Source organism: Palaemon carinicauda, chromosome 19 (assembly GCF_036898095.1).
Source record: "Palaemon carinicauda isolate YSFRI2023 chromosome 19, ASM3689809v2, whole genome shotgun sequence".
NCBI classification, from domain to species: Eukaryota; Metazoa; Arthropoda; class Malacostraca; order Decapoda; family Palaemonidae; genus Palaemon; species Palaemon carinicauda.
This window is the reverse complement of record NC_090743.1, coordinates 128808588-128822172: the sequence shown is the minus strand read 5'-3', so window position 1 is coordinate 128822172 and position 13585 is coordinate 128808588. Positions and strand designations below refer to the sequence as shown.

The 13585-nt window shown below is 39.2% G+C and overlaps 1 long non-coding RNA gene and 1 other non-coding gene across 2 annotated transcripts; one reads left to right on the top strand and one right to left on the bottom strand.

The window, feature by feature from the left end:
- Window positions 1-65: 65 nt before the first annotated feature.
- Window positions 66-7923, bottom strand: LOC137658383 (uncharacterized). Its single transcript, XR_011047325.1, has 3 exons — window positions 7837-7923; window positions 7753-7805; window positions 66-905 (listed from the first exon to the last, which is right to left on the bottom strand). It is a non-coding gene; the product is annotated as an uncharacterized lncRNA (long non-coding RNA).
- Window positions 7924-10470: 2547 nt separating this feature from the next.
- Window positions 10471-10633, top strand: LOC137659353 (U1 spliceosomal RNA). Its single transcript, XR_011047485.1, has one exon. It is a non-coding gene; the product is annotated as a U1 spliceosomal RNA (small nuclear RNA).
- The last annotated feature ends 2952 nt before the right edge of the window (window positions 10634-13585 follow it).

Here is a 13585-nt window from a genome sequence, read left to right as displayed (position 1 = left end):
TTCTGCAGCAGTTGTAGCAGCAATGAGAGACTGGGACGTCCTAATGAGGTCTAAAGGCCACAGCATCTTCAGAGCCAAGGACATGGCCACAACACTGTCAGGCTCGATATGGGGTGAAGGATGGGGTTCCCCTAATCCATGTAGGCATCAGGCAAAACCACCTCCAACACCACTAGGGGAAGATCTGGGTCATTCTGTAGCATAAATTAGGGCAAGAGAAGAGACCTAGTAGATTTATTTGGCCTAAAAGAAGACAGAGGATGAAGAGTCACGCTTTGCCTTCTTCCGACTCTTGCTGTATTCAACCAATTTGTAGTGAAGACCTGTCATTACACTCCTCTGAAGGGGAAGACAGTGAATACACATGCCCTACAGGCAAGAACACAAGAATGGGAGTGAACATAGCTTCTGCTTGTGAAGGTGCTGCACTTTTGGCCCGCAACTCCAGGGCGAAACCATATGGCCACACATTGTTTCTTCATTTGGCAAACAGCAAAAACACGCTGTAAAGAGAAAAGATTAAAGCAGCCAACTTAGCGAGACAGTACTTCTATACTGCTCAGAGCCAAAAGTCTGAAGTGTCTTACCGTCTGTAACTACCGACACTTCATTACAATCTTTTAACAGCAGAGTTTCCAGCTTCACTGAAATCATACGCATATTAAAGGACGAGAGTTTGTATCCACTGAAGTGAAAACGTTAGGTGACTGAAAAAAATTATGGCAATGTCTACAGTACTTAAATTCTAAACACCAATACAAAAGGAGTGTTGAAAGAACTAGTACTTTGTAAAACAAGATTTTCTTGAAGACACACTTGAAGAACTCTTAGTACAGAATAGTAGCATTCCTCAGCTATTCTTTCTTGACAGTTATTTCATACCTGCAGCTTGTTTGAAGAGCTACCTGTAAAAAAAGAAAGGTTTTAAAAAGTGGCCGTATTTGTTCATTCACAGTCAACTTCACTTATTATTAGCCAAACAGAACACCAACTCACAATGAACAGGCTAGCAAGTGATTCTTATACAAGATTACAGTAAATGAGAGAATAACCATAAAAATCTATCAGACTAAAGAATCAATTAACTACTGAAACTTCACCCACTACAATCTACCCTAAGTGAAACTTATGGAATTACAAAACATAGTAAACAGAGGAGCAACACTCATAAAAGGTGTCCTACCCTGAGTGATCACTCCTATGCTAGTTGAATTACACTGGCAGTTGAACCTAGAAAATTTTTTTAGATACTATATGTGCAACAACCCATCAAGTTATCAGAACCAGAAAACCAAAAATCCAAAGGAATTTCTAAACATTGTGCAGCCAATGAATCATGTGGACACAAAAAATAGTTACAAATGGTTTTAAATTATTGGATCCAAGATGTATATTTACTATAGGTTTTAGAGATTTCAAACATAAAGCCCTAAAACTATACAACAAGCTCTGCACTAGACATTCGAAAGACAAGATACTAACACTTTTACCCCCAATGGACGTACTGGTACGTCTCACAAAACTCATCCCTTTACCTCCCCATGGACGTACCGGTACGTCCTTGCAAAAAAACTGCTATTTACATTTTTTGCATATTTTTTTTAAGTTAATGAGAAACTTCAGGCATTTTCCAAAAGAATGAGACCAACCTGACCTCTCTATGACAAAAATTAAGGCTGTTAGAACAATTTAAAAAAAATATATTGCAAAATGTGCTTGAAAAAAAGAATGCCTGGGGGTTAAGGGTTGGAAAGTTCCAAATAGCTTGGGGGTAAAAGGGTTAAGGCTTTCAAAAGAAACGGAAGACTTTCGTGCTTTCTAGGTGCTCTGATAACGTGGATTTGACAATTAAAATACAATACGCTGTGTGATACTCTAAATCCATAAGAATATATTCGACAAACAGATCTTGTAAGCCTTGTAGTGCGTAAAGTTCCCACGTATAAGCACCAGGAAAATAGAAATTAAATTAAAACAGAAGAAAAGTAAATGAATGAATGATCAGCAATTCAAAATTAAGACGTTCGAGATCACAATCCCATCAAACTCAAAAAGATCAAGACAACCAAAAATGAAAATGAGAATTTTGTTGTTGGACAATGCATGACTACAACACCTCAATAGGATTAAAATTGGATTGAAGAAACTTGGCCCATATGGAGTACAAAGAGGTAAGAGAGCAAGATGGGAGAAAGAAACGAGGAATATTTGTCCCTCAGAAGGGTAAGAATTAAGTGGGGCTAGAGACTAAACGCAACAGATCCCCCAAAATGGAATTAGTTAACAAGTGCCATCAAAAGCAAGTGAATTAACAGATTGGACGGCAGAAGATGATATTTACTCAGAGAACTAATTTCCCTCAGTCCAGTGTCTATAACGATGTACTAGCTTCTGAAATATGTACCATACCCAAAACAAACAAGTATCTAAAATACTTTTAATAAACAACCAAATTGAATGGCTTGTTGATTGAGTTTAAGGTGCGATGCGATACATCTTAGCAATCCATGTTTACCAACGGTTATATAAGCGGCTGAGAAAACTTTGGGTGCGGAGGAAATGACCCCCTAATCTTGATGAAGTCACTGGCAGCAGGGTGACAGATATGGTTTAAGGCGAGAAAACTGTCTCTTCGGCTACTGCTCCTGATGCCTGGTGGATGATCTTACTGGAATTAGTATTGGACCGGCAGGGGTCACTTGTCTTAGGAAGATAGGCACTGCGCATCACGAGGAACCGGCTATCCTTTGATGAATCTAGCCAATGAATCCTCCGAGGCCCTTTGCGTCAATAGGCGTAGGAGGAGATGACGAGTTAAGTTATTATTTAGCCATGTATTGAGGATACAAGCAGATAATGCATGCTTGAAATACAGTAATTTAAAATAAAAGCATTATCAAAACTTGCAGTACTACAGTACTGACTGTTACTTGTGCATTGCAGTAAATACAGTACTATACAAAGTCTGTGTGTGCTTTAGCCAAACTTACATGTCCAAACCTAATGAAAAACTCTTATTTTCAGAAATTTCCATTACGTGTAGTTAACGGGCAGCATGGAAATGCAAAATGACAGAATGAGTAAGGAGCAAATGGTATTGTGAAGGCGGAAATTTGAGAGAAAATTATGTAATAATGTAAAAAGTCATTATGACTGAATTAAAACATTTACACCTCCAAGAGCTGATCAGTTCAACTTCCCTTTCCTGCGAATGTCTTACTCAATTGGAGTAACTGTGTCACTACCTGTACCCACTGGGATATGCAAGGTACCATAACTCTGCCGACTGGCTCCCTGAAAACCAATGGTCTGAGATGAACAATGCCCTCGTTTCAGGCTACATATATTCGTGTACGATTATATCAGTAGGTTTCCCGTAAATCCTACATTCACTGTACACTAGGTTTATTCAATCGTGGTCATATTGTAGTGAAAATTTTATATACTATATTACTATAATCTTTCCATCCCTTTTTCCAAAGAATTATTTTCTGCAATGGCTTGCTTATGTAACCAATGGCAAACATGGATTGCCAAGATATACCACCTAGTAGATGATAAATGGAAAAGTATCAAACTAAAAGCTCAAGATAGAGACGACTGGCAAAACCTAACCTAGGCCCTTTGCGTCAATAGGCGTAGGAGGAGATGATGATGATGGTCAATGGCTTGCTACAAATTCATGGACTCCCCTGGTTACACATTGCTACTCACTACAGCAATTACGATGATTGACGCAACCATCATTTACAAATCAGACAATTCTATAAGTTTTCTCTAGTGCCTTTATAGCACTAGCACACAATCACAACGTGCATCGCAATTTGCAATGCACCTATCAAGTACAAGTACAGTATCTGATAATGTAAGTCCTTGTACCAAAATACAATACCTTATCAATCATATTCCAACCCAGAGACGTATAGGAGCACCGAAAGGGGAGAGGATATGCAACGGCTCCTCACTTATTCTTCCCCTTAGTGGATTAGACTGGGTAAAGTCTATTTGGGGGTGCAGATATCTATGGTTATCTTAGGATACGTCCCTGATTATACACTATATCTACGGATAGTCGTTCCGGGGGTTGGAACCCCATGATACCCAATTGTAATTCTCTTGTAATATCACTCACAAAAATATTATACAGTAGGAAGCAGCCGAAGGGAACTTCCATCAGGACGACATGGCTCGAGCCCAAAAATTATATTCCAAGTTTCCTATTTTACCACAAAAAGATATTACAGTTTTCAAAGGGCATATGGTTGCATTAACTAAAGTGAGGAATTACATTACATAACAGCATGTGAAAACTATGTACTGTACAGTTAACTGTATGAATTTTGGTACACCTCACGAGAGGTTAAAGACACATCCAGTCAACTGGAAATGTTAAAACGTTATCTATGGAGGGAGGCTCTGATTCCTGAACTATAGGCCCAATGACATTTCTTATTCAACTATATCATACATCATCTTGGAATAAATATTCCAATACTATTACGTAAAAGATATTTCTGTCACGAATATTACTACCTATATGGTAGAGGTACGGCTTACATCTCTAAGCTTGCCAGCATGTTTACCATAATTAAATTTAATAAAAATTAATGAAAATAGATTTTTAATTCAATAAAAATATCAATCACAATGCTATATACTGTAGTAAGTATAATTTTGGTAGTTATTTTCAGTTTCTATCTATTCCATACTGCCTTGCTATCAGAACTATAAGGGCTGTAGCAATCTGTTTTCCAAGAAGGGTTGCACCTTGAAATATCTTCAGCATTACTAAAAAAAGACTATTATAGTCCTTGGTTTCCTGGTGTAGATTTGACAATATAAAGCCTCACTTTTCTTCCCTTGATTGCTACAGTGTTTTTTTTCCAAGAAACCTTTCAAAGACAACATATTTAGCTGATAAATCTAGAGTGATTGAATATTTCCACAGTCCTGCATTTGGAGTATTCTTATTAAAGGCATGGATGCGAGAATTGTTCCACATGCACCCAACGGTCATAGAAAGTACCGCTAACAGTGCCTTGAGTGAGCAACCTCCAAGATTGTTCTCTGTCCTCAGCATACCACACCATAATGGGCCCAAAGTGAAACCAATATCTTTCTCTAAATTATTCCTATTCCTACCACTTGCTTTCTACTCTGGACTTTGTAACCATTACTTGAATATGTTTTCCCCTACTACTATATGTACTAGAGACCAGCCATCCCAAAATTCTGCCTCTACCTTAAACAGATAATGCATGCAAAAATATGAGGCATTTTACTGAGTTACCTCTGACGCTTTATCAAAAGAAAAGTTCTTGAAATTTAATGTGGTCCCTCCACTTTAGGAAATGCAAGCTCTTGAGTGTTTATACCCTCGTGATGATAGAAGACCCGAGTAAGACTGCCAAGGCTCCTTTTTTTATATAAGGGTTGTAAAGAAAGTCCAACACCACAGAACGTACTTCCATACGATCCCAAAAACTTCAATGCAATGTTTAGTTTCAAAAAGACCTCAGTTCTCCAGGATCATATTGCATAATAACCTGTTATGAAGGTATTTCTAGGTCCAGCACAGCCTATGAAATGAATTTGTTCGTGGCCATGAACTCGCAAAGCAAGGAGTAAACACTTTGAGTAGCAGAAACTATAAATCATTCTATAAACAGTAATGTCAAAACAGATATGTCATATAAACTATAAAAAAGACTTATATCAGCCTGTTCAACAAATAAACATTTGCTGCAACTTTGAACATTTGAAGTTCTACTGATTCAACCACCAGATTAGGAAGATCATTCCACAACTTGGTCACATCTGGAATAAAACTTCTAGAATACAGTGTAGTATTGAGCCTCATGATGGAGAAGGCCTGGCTATTAGAATTAACTGACTGCCTAGTATTACGAACAGGATGGAATTGTCCAGGGAGATCTGAAGGTAAAGGATGGTTAGAGAAGAGGTAATTTGCTCTCTCCTTCCAGCATGCAATTCTCAAAGATTTAAGTCAGTTTCCAGCAATTCAGAAACTCTTGACAAGGTGTGAATCCCATTCTTACCATAATGGCGAGCTGCTCATTCCTCTGAAAGATTAGCTATCACAGTCGAGCGGTTAGGGCTGTCGACGGTATGACCCGCATTAGATAGCCTAGGCGCGGAAGCAATATTCCCGATGGGTGGTGAACATACGCTTGGTCCAAGATTGGGTGGCAAGACTATTATGGGACACCAAGCCCATCACTAACGTCAAATCCGAAGGGTCTTGCCCCTGAATCCCTTTGTCAGCCTTATGCCTGCTTTTCTCCCCAGCCCTCATAACTTTCATTCCAACTTTGCAATGAATTTCCACAAAGTCCTGTAACACCAAAGCTAACTCCCTTCATACCTCAGAACTCAAAGTACGATTGTAAGTACGTCAAGGGCAGTTGCTACTCTACATCTGGATCTCAACATAGATAATGTTTCTTTAACACTGTATGACTTGTCTCCTTCAACTGCTAAAAAAAATTTGGCTTATTGAGAAAGTCTTTCATGATTTTCGGTAATCAGTTTATTCTGAAGAAGTGTTTTAATTTTTTTAATTCTACCTTGTTTCGAGTATTGTTCTCCTGTTTGGTTTTCAGCTGCCGATTCTCATCTTAATTTGTTGGACAGGACCTTACGGTCTATCAATTATCTTATTCCTGATCTAGATATTAATCTCTGGCACCGTCGTTCAATTAGTTCGTTCTGCATGTTGCATAAGATTTTTCATAATTCTGACCATCCTTTATATTCAGATCTTCTTGGACAGTACCACCCTGTTCGTTATACTAGGTATGTAGTCAATTCTAATAGTTAGGCCTTCTCCATCATGAGGCTCAATACTACACAATATTTTGGAAGTTTTATTCCACCTATAACCAAGCTGTGGAATTATCTCCCTAATCGGGTAGTTGAATTGGTAGAATTTCAGAAGTTCAAACTTGCAGCGAATGTTTTAGGGTTGAACAGATTAACATAAGTCTCTTTTTATAGTTTATGTATGACAGATCTGTTTTGATGTTACTGTTCTTAAAATATTTCATTTTAATATTTCATATCTTTTCATAGTTTATTCATTTCCTTATTTCCTTTCCTCACTGGGCTATTTTTCCCTGTTGGAGCCCTTGGGCTTAAAGCACCCTGCTTTCCAACTAGGGTTATAGCTTAGCTAATAATAATAATAATAATAATAATAGCATGGCAGGGGGAAAATAAACAAGCCAGCAAACTGTTTGGATAAGGAGAGCTTACATTTTTTTTTTTTTTTAATCAGGGCTGTCTTTTCCAGAGGATGATTGGCAACGAACTTAGGGAAGATTCACTGAAATACCAAATGCATATGAATCTAGAAACTCTGGTTCCATAGAAAAACACCATATGAATTTGCTTGATAATTCATCTGAGACTCGAGTACCAGCCCAAAACCGAGGTCCAGTAACTCGGTAACTTTGAGGCAGATATAGTTCAGTAGATCAGCCTGAGGTAAAATACTAAAAGCACACATAAGGCCTCTTCTATTTTGCTAAGTAGAGACATACAATACTGCCGCTATCATACAAATACCACAAACCGACCTAACCTAACCTAGTAGTTCCCAGGTCATAAACCCTAGCCGGGGGCAAGCCCCGGACCCCCTTCGTAGGTCTCTCTCCTACACAAAAAAGGCGATGGGCAGCATTCTAAATATCTTAACCACATTGTAATAATAAAAAAGTTACTCAGGATTACCTTAATATTCGTAGTCACTGAAGTCTAAATCCTCGGGTTCTTGCGCCTTCAACCTCTTCCGGGGTGGAGGGTTAGGTGCAGGACTTGAATCTGCACGACTATAAAACAGTCCACCCGAACTAACCTTTCGTTTCCGTGCGCTTATACCATCACAAACGTATCTGTGGATACCTGTGGGTAGAAAGATAAAATATACATTATGTAGAAAAATATTCATAAAATAAACAAGGTACAATACAGATTTCTAATTCCATTTACTGTCCCAGAGTAAAAACAGAAGAATGTTCTACACAGAATAATCTTGTATAATACAGTACAGTGAATGTTCTGGGTACAGTACTGTATTAAGAAAATAACAGCAAAAATATCTTTATACATATATGCATACAATAGATATATATTTCTATCTTATCTCCTCCTACACCTGATGATGCAAAGGGCCTCATTAGATTTTGCCAGTCGTCATCATCTTGAGTTTTAAAACCAATACTTCACCATTCCCGATCTCCTGCTTCTCGTGCCTGGTGGAGCCCAGTTAAACATTTGGTGAACTAATTCCCCAAACCATCTCCATCTACCCCTCATGTTTCCATCTAGTGTTTGAATACGAGATTTATAAATTCGGGACATTTGACATTGAACTGGCGTCCGCAAGTTAATTCAGAATAGGTTCCACTGGGCAAATCTCCCGCTGGTTAGACTGAAGTAAGACTAGGAGAGGTTGGATGGCAAGATTCAAAAGAACTAGATGGAACAAAAGTTATGTAGAAGACAAAAGTTCCTCTATCAATGCCTGCACTCCCACCTACGGGAGTACATGCCTGGTGATTGCCAGACTAGGGTTCGAGTCCCGCACAAAATCGTTATTTCCTTTGGTCGCTGCAACCCCATCGTCCTTGAGAGCTTAGGATGGGTGGTTTGAGGGAGCCTATAGGTCTACCTGCTGAGTCATCAGCAGCCATTGCCTGGCCATCCTTGGTCCTAGCTTGGTGGAGAGGGGGCTTGGGCATTGATCATATGTAGTACGTATGCTCAGTCTCTAGGGCATTGTCCTGCTTGATAGGGCAATGTCACTGTCCCTTGCCTCTGCCATTCATGAGCAGTCTTTAAATCTTTACATGTAGATCACGCAATAATAAATAAAGGACAGTGATGGCCGTTCTATAGCCTAGTAGCTGCTCTGATCATAGCCGTCAAGTTTTGAACCTAAGAAAATGTAGAAATTCATTGCCTACATCAGATATATGGAGTAACATCAGGCATGATTAAAAGGACTGCCCCAATAGTAAAAGCTTTTTACTCAACAGTCAGACATATAAAGTAATGTAGAATAAAGTGGCCAAAAAAAAACACTAATCTTTTTTTATACATGTCATTATCATCACCATTATTATTATTATTATTACTTGCTAAGCTTCAACACCAGTTGGAAAAGCAGGATGCTATAAGCCCAAGGGCTTCAACAGGGAAAATAGCTCAGTGAAGAAAGGAAATAAAGAAATAAACTAAGAGAAATATTGAACAAAATATATTAATAACAGTAACATTAAAATAGATCTTCCATTTAAAGACTATATAAACTTGAATAAAACAGAGGAAAGGAAATAAGAAAAGTGTGCCCCACTGTACCCACAAGCAAGAGAACAAGAGGTTTGGACATTTATAAGAGATATTTATCAACATTTAACATACTGCAGAGAGACATTTTACCTGATGTGAGTATTAAGAAATACACATTAGGAGAATGTGTACCTTTATAAAGGGTCACAAGTATGTTTATACTTTGATAATTCAAACTAGACGCCAACTGAGTTTAGCAATTACAATTCGATTTAACAATTGGCTGTAGTTTGCTACAGTCACCATCTGCATAAAAAAAATTATGGTACATTAATATTTAATATCTGTGTATTCTTATCCACTAAGGTCTGTCTTTTGAGAAAAATTGTAGTTAGGTGTTTGTAGGTGATAACCAATTAGTCTTGTAATATATATTTAACCAGAAGGCTTAAATGAAATAGATTATCTCTGGTCCCCCAGCTTTATGTGTGACACGGACTCATTTTGGAAAGAATTCACCGAGTATCATGTTTAGGGTTCCTCAAGTAGGACGAGTTAACCTATTGAAAACTTCTTCTATCGATTGCCCGGAGCTTTCCTCTGGACGGGGGCCTTTTGAGGAAATGTCATAACAGCCCCCAATGAAAACTTGTGGGATCTCCACAGATGTTTTGTCACGGGCATACTTGTTAAGCAGCAGATGCAAAACAGTTGCAACCCACTTATCTTACGGATGTCTAATCATTGGAATGATTGATTATTGGATGCATATGTATTCAGTTCAGCTTATTCTTTATTTATTTGGTATATTTTTAATTTTGTTCCCTTGAATTCTTCATATATAATTTCTTTTGGCCTGGTTGGTGATTATTTTTCTTGCTTTCTAGTAAAAAGTACTTCAAGATTTGTATTACATCAACAGCCAAATTAAACATTCATTGAATGAAAGTTACTGAAAAATACTTGAGAAAAAATGTATGTTCGCAATGATTCACAGAGAGTTACTAATTTATGGGATCCTAAAATGATTCAGGCATCTCATTATCAAGTTAAATGTGTTATATAGATAAACTTGAAGAATTTATTACATAAAAATCAATAAGAGGGGAGGTTTACTCAGTTCACCTCAGCATGGATGCTGTGGTGTGTGAGAAGAGCATACTTACCTGGCACAGGGGACACCATGATCACGAAGGTGGTTCCCCCAAGGCGAGGCTCACCATTGCACTCCGGTGGTGCTGACCCTTGCGATTGACCCAAATGTGGTCAACTCGGGTGCGAAATTTTTGGTAGCGGGGGACTGCGTTCGCGCTATCCCCCAATAAAAAAATTCATCACTGTACTAGTTACCTTCAGGCACACTAAACATTTAACTTTAGTTTGTGAGTGATCGAGAAAGTATATAGGAAATGTGTTCCTCTAATATTTCCATAAATATGTTGAACAGTAAATTGTGGGTGACACCTGCACTCAATTATTTTAACCGAGATGCATTTGCACTCACTCACAGGGATGCCCTTTTTACTTGGAGAGGTTTCCTACAAGCTGATTTGTTGCAAGTATTTTATTCGAATAGCATCATTGTTTTCCAAATTATTACCAAGTAATGTGATTTGAAACTTATTTGCTAATCTAAATTTCTCCCTATATGTTTTGTGAATAAATAATGTTAACGAATAGATATATTTTAAAGTATGGTAATGTTAAGTTTAAATTTATTAACAACAGACGCTTGTTTTCAGATGCACACTGCATGAGTTTGTACTTTATCATATCTTTTAACACATTGGGATAAATTATACTAAACATAAGAAAAATATGTTATTATAAACTTTCTTTGAATACCAGAATCTACTAAAGACATTTAGTGTGAAATACTACAAAATTATATAGTGTGCATCCGAAAACAAGCTCTTGTTGTAGACTTTTGTAGGTGGTGTTATTAAATTTAGACTTACCATAATATTTTATAATCTCTTTATTACATCACGTTATTTATTCACAAAACATATGTGAGAGAGAATTTTATATAGCAAATAAGTTTCGAATAATTTTACTTGGTAATTATTTGAAAACAATTATGCTATGTAGGCAAAATACTTGCAACAGATTAGCTAGTAGGAAACTTTAACGAGCTAAAAGGGCACCCGTGCGAGTGATAGCAAGTGCGCCTCAGCTTAGAAAACCAAGTATATTCATTCCTCTTTTGACTTTGTAAAACTGGAAGGCTTTGTCGGATATAAAGAAGGTTTTTCAAATATTTTTTATATGAGTAGACACACTCAGAGGTGTTGAGTCATATAGTTAGTTCTTTGACTTTACTGAACTCAGTCAAGATTTAACGGATTTTGAGCGAAGCGAAAAATCTATTTTTGGGTGAGATGGCCATAACGTCCTGATGGAAAGTTCCTTTTGGTAGCTTCCTTGGGTATATTAACTACAAGGATATTCCCAGAGAATTAAACCACAGGTTATCACAGAATTCTTACTTCTGGTGCGAGTATCCTAAAGGTTTCCCTTTAAGACATCGTATATCAACAGGGGACGCATGTATTAACACGCCACATAGCTATCTGCACCCCATATAGAGTTAACACTTCGATATGAAAAGGTGGAGAATAACTGGGGAGCCGTTCCACAGTTACACTCGTCCGTGGCTACTTTTGGTACTCGAAACGTAAACAAACGGGCGCCATTGCTAAATGACGTCACGTCCGTCCTCATCCTGATGCCAGCTACTTGCTAATCTCCATGATAGAGCAGGACAGGGCGGGGCCTGAAAGGCTGGACTAGAATAGCAGGGAGGGTCCATCAGGACGTCATGGCCATCTCACCCATAAATAGATTTTTCGCTTCGCTCAAAATCCGTTTTTTGGGCTCAAGCCATGACGTCCTGATGGAAGAGTACCAGAGAATCAATGTATCGTGGAAATTTTCCCCCTATTAGAGTAAGTGCCAAGGGCTTTGAATAGAGGTATGTAATGTGACCTCGGTAGAGGTTCCGTGGGGATCCAGCTCCCTGGAAGAAATTCAGAGAAGATGCGACTTTTCTAGGATCGTGACCTGCGGGTGTACTGTCAGGATCCGCTCTGCGAATGAAGTAGGTGATTTTCGCTCTTAGTTGTTTCAGTGACAGGTCGCTACCCGATGTTTCTCCTTTGAAGAGTTGGCCTCCACCAAAGTCTGAAGTTCTTCAAAGATAGACCTTGAGACTCTCTACTGGACATAGAGAGACATCTTCCTTCAGGGGGCAGATTCTCCAGGGGCCCCATCTCTTGGTGGGTAATTCGTTTTTCGCGAGAAACGTCGGATCAGGGAAGAGGGTAAGTTCTCCTGAGTCTGTAAACAGGATATGACCATCGTCTCTTGATAATGCCACTATTTCGCTGACTCGGGCTCCCGAGGCGAGAGCAAAAAGGAATATAACCTTTTGAGTCAGATCCTTGAGAGGGCATGAATCGTCCAAGTTAGAGGCAAAATGGAGCACCTTGTCCAGGGACCAGGAGATAGGTTTTGGCGGAGGTGCTGGACGTAGTCAAGCGCATGCCTTTGGTAGTTTATTGAAGATATCGCTGGACAGATCAATCTGGAAGGCGTACAGTAGTGGTCTAGTCAAAGCCGATTTGCAGGTAGAAATCGTGTTGGCTGCTAAGCCTTGTCCATGAAGGTGAATGAAGAAGGACATGCAGAAATCAATGGTGATTTCCGTAGGGTTTTTTGCTTCGACGAACGAGACCCACTTTCTCCAGGATGATTCGTATTGCCGTCGTGTGGATTCGGTCTTGTATTCCTCGAGGAAGTCTAGACTTTTCTTCGAGATCCCAAACCTTTTCTTTGCGGCTAGGGAGAGAAAATCATGAGATGAAGGTCCCTGACTTTCAGTGATGAAGTGAAGACAGTCGACTTCTGTACTTGCTGAGAGAGAACTGGGCCCGGGAGGGGGATCAGCTTGGGTTGCAGCTCCAGGACCAGGGGGTACCAATTGCTCCGGGGCCACTTGGGAGCCACTAGGGCCGCTGTCCCTTTGAAGGTTCTCAGTTTGGAGAGGACTTTCAGCAGAAGGTTGGTGGGAGGGAACAGGTATATCCTGGACCATCTGTTCCAATCCAGTGACATGGCGTCCACTGCTTCTGCCTTGGGGTCCTCGTACGGGGCCACATAACGAGGAAGTTGATTGTTGTCGCTCGTTGCGAAGAGATCGATCTGAAGTTCCGGGACTTGGCGAGAGATGAAGGAGAACGATCTTGCGTCTAGAGACCATTCCGACTCTATC